Source organism: Triticum aestivum, chromosome 2B (genome assembly GCF_018294505.1).
Source record: "Triticum aestivum cultivar Chinese Spring chromosome 2B, IWGSC CS RefSeq v2.1, whole genome shotgun sequence".
NCBI lineage: Eukaryota > Viridiplantae > Streptophyta > Magnoliopsida > Poales > Poaceae > Triticum > Triticum aestivum.
The window spans coordinates 150855996-150865079 of NC_057798.1; positions in this window are offsets into that span (position 1 = coordinate 150855996).

Below are 9084 nucleotides of genomic sequence, written 5' to 3' on the forward strand. Positions count from 1 at the left end.
TTGGAATCACTTGGTTATGAATCATTTGATGCTTGCAAATCGTGCCTTTTGGGCAAGATGACTAAAAACTCCATTCTCCGGAATAATGGAACAAGCTACTGACTTATTGGAAATAATACATACCGATGTATGCGATCCAATGAGTGTTGATGCTCGTGGCAAGTATCGTTATTTTCCGACCTTCACAAAATGATTTGAGCAGATATGGGTATATCTACTTGATGAAACATAAGTCTGAAATAATTGAAAGGTTCAAAGAATTTTAGAGTGAAGTGGAAAAATCATCATAACAAGAAAATAAAGTTTCTACGATTTGATCGCGGAGATGAATATTTGAGTTACGAGTTTGGTCTTCAGTTAAAACAATGTGGAATAGTTTCACAGCTCACGCCACCTGGAACACCACAACGCTATGGTGTGTCCGAACGTCGTAACCGCACTTTATTGGATATGGTGCGATCTATGATGTCTCTTATCGGTTTTACCACTATCGTTTTGGGGTTGTGCATTAGAGACAGCTGCATTCACGTTTAAAAGGGCACCATCTAAATCCGTTGAGACGACACCGTATGAACTATGGTTTAGCAGTAAACCTAAGCTGTCATTTCTTAAAGTTTGGAGTTGCGATGCTTATATAAAAAAAGTTTCAACCTGATAAGCTCAAACCCAAATCGGAGAAGTGCGTCTTCATAGAATACCCAAAGTTAACTATTGGGTACACCTTCTATCATAGATCGGAAGGCAAGTTATTCATTGCTAAGAATGGATCCTTTCTAGAGAAGGAGTTTCTCGAAAGAAGTGAGTGGGAGGAAAGTAGAACTTGATGAGGTAACTGTACCCGCTCCCTTATTGGAAAGTAGTTCATCACAGAAATCTGTTCCTGTGACTACTACACCAATTAGTGAGGAAGTTAATGATGATGATCATGAAACTTCAGATTAAGTTACTACAGAACCTCGTAGGTCTTCTAGAGTAAGATCCGCACCAGAGTGGTACGGTAATCCTGTTCTGGAAGTCATGTTACTAGACCATGATGAACCTACGAACTATGAGGAAGCGATGATGAGCCCAGATTCCACGAAATGGCTTGAGGCCATAAAATCTGATATATGATCCATGTATGAGAACAAAGTATGGACTTTGATTGACTTGCTCGATGATCAGCAAGCCATGTTAAATAAATGGATCTTCAAGAGGAAGACGGACATTGATAGTAGTGTTACTATCTACTAAGCTCGACTTGTTGCGAAATGTTTTCAACAAGTTCAAGGTGTTGAATACGATGAGATTTTCTCACTTGTATCGAAGCTTAAGTCTGTCTGAATCATGTTAGCAATTGCCACATTTTATGAAATCTGGCAAATGGATGTCAAAACTGCATTCCTTAATGGATTTATTAAAGAAGAGTTGTATATGATGCAACCAGAAAGTTTTTGTCAATCCTAAAGATGCTAACAAAGTGTGCAAGCTCCACCAATCCATCAATGGACTGGTGCAAGCATCTCGGAGTTGGAATATACGCTTTGATGAGTTGATCAAAGCATATGGTTCTATACAGACTTTTGAAGAAGCCTGTATTTACAAGAAAGTGAGTGGGAGCTCTGTAGCATTTCTAATATTATATGTGGATGACATATTGTTAATTGGAAATGATATGGAAATTCTGGATAGCATGAAAGGATACTTGAATAAGAGTTTTTCAAAGCAAGACCTCGCTGAAGCTGCTTACACATTGAGCATCAAGATCTATATAGATAGATCAAGACGCTTGATAAGATTTTTCAATGAGTACATACCTTGATAAATTTTTGAAATAGTTCAAAATGGAACAGTCAAAGAAGGAGTTCTTGCCTGTGTTACAAGGTGTGAAGTTGAGTAAGACTCAAGACCCGACCATTGCAGAAAATAGAAAGAGAATGAAAAGTCATTCCCTATGCCTCAGTCATAGGTTCTATAAAGTATGCTATGCTGTGAACCAGACCTATTGTATACCTTGCTCTGTGTTTGGCAAAGGAATACAATTTTGATCTAATAAGTAGATCACTGGACATGGGTCAAGAATATCCTTAGTGAGGACTAAGGAGATGTTTCTCGATTATGGAGGTGATAAAAGAGCCCGTCGTCAAAGTTACAATGATGCTTGCTTTTACACCAATCCAGATGACTCTAAGTCTCAATCTGGATACATATTGAAAGTGGGAGCAATTAGCTAGAGTAGCTCCGTGCAGAGCATTGTGGACATAGAATATTTGCGAAATACGTACGGCTCTGAATATGACAGACCCGTTGACTAAGCTTCTCTCATGAGCAAAACATGATCATACCTTAGTACTCTTTTGGGTGTTAATCACATAGCGATGTGAACTAGATTATTGACTCTAGTTAACCCTTTGGGTGTTGATCACATGATGATGTGAACTATGGGTATTAATCACATGCAGATGTGAATATTGGTGTTAAATCACATAGCGATGTGAACTAGATTATTGACTCTAGTGCAAGTGGGAGACTGAAGGAAATATGCCCTAGAGGCAATAATAAAGTTATTATTTATTTCCTTATTTCATGATAAATGTTTATTATTCATGCTAGAATTGTATTAACCAGAAACATGATACATGTGTGAATACATAGACAAACATATAGTCACTAGTATGCCTCTACTTGACTAGCTCATTAATCAAAGATGGTTATGTTTCCTAACCATAGACATGTGTTGTCATTTGATTAATGGGATCACATCATTAGGAGAATAATGTGATTGACATGACCCATTCCGTTAGCCTAGCACTTGATCCTTTAGTATGTTGCTATTGCTTTCTTCATGACTTATACATGTTCCTGTAACTATGAGATTATGCAACTCCCGTTTACCGGAGGAACACTTTGGGTACAACCAAACGCCACAACGTAACTGGGTGATTATAAAGGAGTACTACAGGTGTCTCCGAAGGTACATGTTGAGTTGGCGTATTTCGAGATTAGGTTTTGTCACTCCGATTGTCGGAGAGGTATCTCTGGGCCCTCTCGGTAATGCACATCACTATAAGCCTTGCAAGCAATGTGACCAATGAGTTGGTTACGGGATGATGCATTACGTAACGAGTAAAGAGACTTGCCGGTAATGAGATTGAACTAGGTATTGGATACCGACGATCAAATCTCGGGCAAGTAACATACCGATGACAAAGGGAACAACGTATGTTGTTATGCGGGGTTTGACCGATAAAGATCTTCATAGAATATGTAGGAACCAATATGGGCATCCAGGTTCCGCTATTGGTTATTGACCGAGAATAGTTCTAGGTCATGTCTACATAGTTCTCAAACCCGTAGGGTCCGCACGCTTAACATTACGATGACAGTTATATTATGAGTTTATGAGTTTTGATGTACCGAAGGAGTTCGGAGTCCCGGATGAGATCAGGGACATGACGAGGAGTCTCGAAATGGTCGAGACGTAAAGATCGATATATTGGACGACTATATTCGGATTTTGGAAAGGTTCCGAGTGATTCGGGTATTTTTCGGAGTACCGGAGAGTTACGGGAATTCGCCGGGGAGTATATGGGCCTTATTGGGCTATACGGGAATAGAGGAGAGAGGCCAAAAGGAAAGAGGCTTGCGCCCCCCTCTGGTCCGAATTGGACAAGGGGGGTAGCCCCCTTTTCCTTTTCCCTCTCCCCCTCTTTCCACTTCTCCTACTCCAACAAGGAAGGAGGGAGTCCTACTCCTGGTGGGAGTAGGACTCCCCTTGGCGCGCCCCCTCCTAGGCCGGCCGCACCTTCCCCTCCCTCCTTTATATACGGGGGCAGGGGGGCACCCCATGACACACAAGTTGATCTACGGATCGTTCCTTAGCCGTGTGCGGTGCCCCCCTCCACCATATTCCACCTCGGTCATATCGTCGCGGAGTTTAGGCGAAGCCCTGCGCCGGTAGAACATCATCATCGTCACCACGCCGTCGTGCTGACGGAACTTATCCCCGACACTTTGCTGGATCGGAGTCCGGGGATCGTCATCGAGCTGAACGTGTGCTGAACTCGGAGGTGCCGTACGTTCGGTACTTGGATTGGTCGGATCGTGAAGACATACGACTACATCAACCGCGTTGTCATAACGCTTCCGCTTACGGTCTACGAGGGTACGTGGACAATACTCTCCCCTCTTGTTGCTATGCCATCACCATGATCTTGCGTGTACGTAGGAAATTTTTGAAATTACTACGTTCCCCAACACTTTCATGTTCATCACAATAAGATTCAACATACTCCAAAATAGTGGGATCACTACTTCCTAAAGTTGACACTCTTCCAAACCCACTTTCATCAATATAATCATCATAAATAGGAGGCATGCTATCATCAAAATAAATTGGCTCATCAAAGCTTGGGGGACAAAATATACCATATTCATCAAACATAGCTTCCCCAAGCTTGTGGATTTTCATATCATTATCATCATGGATATTCAAGGAATTCGTACTAACAACATTGCAATCATGCTCATAATTCAAAGAGTTAGTACCAAGCATTTTAATGCATTCTTCTTCTAGCACTTGAGCACAATTTTCCTTTCCATCATACTCACGAAAGATATTAAAAAGAGCGTATGAGACAAACTTAACTCCATTTTTTTAGTTTTCTTTTATAAACTAAACTAGTGATAAAACAAGAAACAAAAAGATTCGATTGCAAGATCTAAAGATATACCTTCAAGCACTCACCTCCCCGGCAACGGCGCCAGAAAAGAGCTTAGTTGACGGGGTGTGAGTGAGTGCCCTTTACCTAGCCTCCCTAGCAACAGCGCTAGAAAAGAGCCTGATGTCTACTACACAACCATCTTCTTGTAGACGTTGTTGGGCCTGCAAGTGCACATGTTTGTAGGACAGTAGCAAATTTCCCTCAAGTGGATGACCTAAGGTTTATCAATCCGTAGGAGGCGTAGGATGAAGATGGTCTCTCTCAAACAACCCTGCAACCAAATAACAAAGAGTCTCTTGTGTCCCCAACACACCCAATACAATGGTAAATTGTATAGGTGCACTAGTTCAGCAAAGAGATAGTGATACAAGTGCAATATGGATGGTAGATAAAGGTATTTGTAATCTTAAAATATAAAAACAGAAAGGTAACTAATGATAAAAGTGAGCGTAAACGGTATTGCAATGATAGGAGACAAGGCCTAGGGTTCATACTTTCACTAGTGCAAGTTCTCTCAACAATAATAACATAGATAGATCATATAACAAGCCCTCAACATGCAACAAAGAGTCACTCCAAAGCCACTAATAGCGGAGAACAAACGAAGAGATTATGGTAGGGTACGAAACCACCTCAAAGTTATTCTTTCAGATCGATCTATTAAAGAGTTCGTACTAGAATAAGACCTTGAGACACAAATCAATCAAAACCCTAATGTCACCTAGATACTCTATTGTCACCTCAAGTATCCGTGGGCATGATTATACGATATGCATCACACAATCTCAAATTCATCCAACCAACATAAAAGTATTTCAAAGAGTGCCCCAAAGTTTCTACCGGAGAGTCAAGAAAACGTGTGCCAACCCCTATGCATAGGTTCATGGGCGGAACCCACAAGTTGGTCACCAAAACATACATCAAGTGACACGTGATATCCCATTGTCACCACAAATAAACACGACAAGACATACATCAAGTGTTCTCATATCAAAGACTCAATCCGATAAGATAACTTCAAGAGGGAAACTCAATTCATCACAAGAGAGTAGAGGGGGGAGAAACATCATAAGATCCAACTATAATAGCAAAGCTCACAATACATCAAGATCGTGCCATAGAGAGAACACAAGAGAGAGAGAGAGAGAGATCAAACACATAGCTACTAGTACATACCCTTAGCCCCGAGGGTGAACTACTCCCTCCTCGTCATGGATAGCGCCGGGATGATGAAGATGGCCACCGGTGATGGGTTCCCCCTCCGGCAGCGTGCCGGAACAGGCTCCCAAGAGGTTTTTGGTGGCTACAGAGGCTTGCGGCGGCGGAACTCCCGATCTATCTTGATATTCGATGATTTTAGGGTACGTAGGCTTATATAGGCGAAAGAAGTCGGTCGGGAGGTGCTCGAGGGGCCCACGAGACAGGGGGCGCGCCCTATAGGGGGGGGGGGGCGCCCTCCTATCTCGTGGTTGCCTCGAGGATCTTCTGACGTGAACTCCAAGTCTCCAGGATCATATTCTTCCAAAAAATCACGCTGCCGAAGGTTTCATTCCGTTTGGACTCCGTTTGATATTCCTTTTCCTCGAAATACTGAAACAGGCAATAAAACAACAATATGGGCTGGGCCTCTGGTTAATAGGTTAGTCCCAAAAGTAATATAAAAGTGTATAATAAATCCCATAATCATTCAAAACAGATAATAAGATAGCATGAATGCTTCATAAATTATAGATACGTTGGAGACGTATCACGTCTCTACCACATTAACACATTAATCGATGGATCTGAATGTGTAGATTTGTAGCCTTCAAATTTAGCACTAGCAGATTTTTGTTGCTACTATTACTTACAAAGAACAATGTCTCATGTGCCTAACTTATATATACATAATTTGTAGACTTCCATGATGTGCCTAACTTAAATGTAGAAGATATCAGCATGCTATTATCAGAACACTACTGTTGCATCATCACAAGATTTCCATGATATTCATGGTAAAACTACTTTTAATGAGTCCCTCTCTTACCATGCACCCATTGGTTCATATAACCTTTTTACCGGTTCACTATATACATGCAGGAATCTGGATTCTGGAGACTATGGTAAAGTCGTTTTTATCGGGTTAGTGCATCTCATACATTAAACACTATTTCCCAATAGTAGGCATTCAAGCTCTCTTTCATATGCTTCTTCATACTACTTTGGATGCCTAATAGCCTTCTGATACAAGAACACATTGTAGACCTTGTTCCTGACCAGTGAATTAAAAATATTCTGCCTATTTCATCTCACATGTCTGCCTTACATTTGTATGTGTATATTATTTGTTCTTTTTCTGTAGTGATCTTCATCCTTTTTGTTATCCATCCAGAACTGTTACATTTTAGTTTATCATACCATTTTGCTAGACAGAGACACACAAATCTTTGGTGGAGCAAGTCATATGAAAAATATATAATTTTGTTGTTGTAGTTAGGTGGCGATCATTCATAGGATTGTTTCTTACTGATAATGACATGCTAATTCATCTTTTATTTCATCATGTTGATAAGCCAGTTGAAGTGCAAAACATGTTCTTGCTTTTCTCAATATCAGTAAAGCAGATAAAGTTGGGATTCTTCTGTGTTGTTAAGACCCAGGTTGTGACTAGGGTGTAAAAATCCAGAATTTCTTCTGTTGGTTTACTGAAAGCCTCCCGATGCTCCTCCTACATCACTCAATGTGCATGCTTTGCTTCAGTATACATACAAATTGAATTGTTACATTGCACTATTTGGCCAATGTGCTACCAGATCTGGTGAATATAATTGGACCATGGACAGTATGAACAAGGTAACATGTGCCCTGCCATACACCGATCTGTGCATGATTTCTATGTATATGCATCTCCATTTTAGATCTGGCGGGGGCTTAGAAGCCTCGACTCGCATATTCAACTTAAACTAGGCTTTTTTACAATACATGTGGCATGTAACTCACAAGATATTTTGTGTTTTGTGCGTGCAGATAGAATATGAGGGCAGGGTAAGTTCTGCCGTTTACAATCTGCAGTTATTTGTTTTGATTTTGCAACAACCACTTTTTCAGGAGAGAACAAGGTAATATATGAGTAGTAATATTAGTTAGTACTTACAGAAGTAACTGAAAAATGTGATGGAATTTAGAGTTGAGTTATAGGAGATTTTCAATTTTACCCTCTTTTGTTAAGATAATCGCTTGCCTGACATATACTCCTTTAGAAAAACACCATCATATATTTTGTCATTGAAACAAAGCAGCTAACTCACTTAATCTAATAATTAATCAAGATCCTAATTTGGTCACGGTAGATTGTAGCTTAATTAAGAAGATTTCAGAGAAGTCATGTCAAGTTCTTTAGAAAAATTAAAGTTCACAATCTAAATCAGTGATTTGTGCATGCTAACAGAGATTCATGCAGACATGCTCACATAGGAACATGTTTTATGATGAACACCAATCAATTTATCGGTGCATATTATTGGTGAAAAAAAATCCTTTATTGGAACACTATGAATTATTTCTTTGATACAATGCTCAAGGTTGGGTCTATATTTGTAAAATTGATGGTTATTGCATTCAGCTTGGAGAACAATATATTTTGTCATATTTTTCTAATCCTTTCAATGCTATATTCTGCCTTACTTCTAACAATATTCATCTTTTTGTGTTACTCATATATTAGTTGTATTTCTCAAGCTTTACAAGATCACTATCTAGTAGTTCTTTCAAATTTGTGAGGGACTAGCATTGAAGTTTCTTCGAGTTTGTTCATATGTTGTCTTTAGGTCCACCTGTGAGCTCATGTTTCGTGTTTGCGTTCTTAAATCATGCCTTTTTTGACCAGTATACAAAAAAGACGGTTTTGGTTGGCACAATTTAGATGACGTCATGCCGCAGCATCAGGTGGTTGTTATGATAGATGGATGTCGGAGTAAGAGGAAGACACTGTCTCCTCATGCTGAGTGGCATATTTTGGATGTTGCATTCCCCTAGGTTGAATTGTTGGGTAGAGCGGTAGGAGGGATGGGTCACACGCTCATCGAGGCTACCACGCCCTTTGGGGATGTTACAATAGAGACGAGGAGTCCGTTTCAACGCACAGTCATATGTACTAGTAAATGAAAAATATTCATTTCCCTCTCTGATATTCACCTCAGCACCATAGGCTCCAAAGCAACCCTCATTTTTCTTGGCCATAAAAATCTGAGAAAATTCCTGAATATTCTTTGGACCTTGCCACACCTCCCTGTGCAAAAATATTTCATAGTTCTTTGAAATATTTTTGCTACAGAAAATCATTTCCATTCTACCCCAATAATGCACTTTGCACACCAAGTGTATTAACCCTTGATCCAATGAA